Source organism: Apteryx rowi, unplaced genomic scaffold (genome assembly GCF_003343035.1).
Source record: "Apteryx rowi isolate R43461 unplaced genomic scaffold, aptRow1 scaffold_1381, whole genome shotgun sequence".
NCBI classification, from domain to species: Eukaryota; Metazoa; Chordata; class Aves; order Apterygiformes; family Apterygidae; genus Apteryx; species Apteryx rowi.
Window position 1 is genome coordinate 1211 of NW_020447621.1, and position 943 is coordinate 2153.

The following is a 943-nucleotide window of genomic DNA, read 5'->3' on the forward strand; positions in this document are numbered from 1 at the left end:
GTCCAGATCGACGTCTGCAGCGCAGCGGGCACGGAGCTGGGCCGTGGCGGGGTGCGTTACCGGGGCGGGGGGCTACACGGGGGTCAGAAACCGGGGCAACGGGAGGGGAGAAAATTAACTTCAACCAAACAAACACGAGAACAATACGGAGACTCCCAAAAACTTTCCCACGACGGAAAAAAACCTGACAGATCCAAAACATTACTAAAAAACAAACCACAAAAAAAGTTTGTTACAGCGCAGTTATTTAGATAAAATATAAATATTTATGCGTAATATAAAGTCAGTTCAAATAGACTTCAAATCCACCTCTTATTTCAAAGCAAAAAAATAAAATAAAATAAAAAGTTTCTGAGGTTATCTGATAGAAAAAAGGCTACTTTTAAAGACGCCAGAGTGGGGCAGGCGGGGAGCGGGTGCGCGGCYGGCTGCCCCCTGCCCCTCTCGCCCAGGTAGGTTAGTTGTTTTCAGTGCTCTGTGGGGCCGGCGATGGGGGGGGACGCGCCCGTGGCCCCCACGGCGTCTCCGCGAGGCCCCGCCAGCCGCCGAACCGCCCCAGAGCGAGTACCCGTAATATCCTGGCTGGCGGGGCCGGGGCGCCCCCGGGCTGGCGGGGGGCTCGGCCCGGCCCCTCCGCCTGGGGCTGCCGCGGCCTCGGGGCGCCGGTGGGCAGAGGGGGGGCGCGCAGCGGCTGAGCCGGGCCCCCCCCCCCCCCCCGGCGCCTCCCCACTGAGGTAGGTGCCTGCTCGCTGCCCGGGGGCCTCCCCGCGGGCCGGGGCAGTGCGTGCTCAGGGGCGGGGGGCCGGCCCGGCCCCCCTCCCCGCCGAGTGCAGACCCCCAGCGCCCTGGCAGGGGGGTCGGGGTGGGGGGAGCAGGACACCAACACCCGCCTGAGGCTTCAAGTCCATGTTCTGGTGCAGGAACCGGGCCAGGCCCCCTCCCT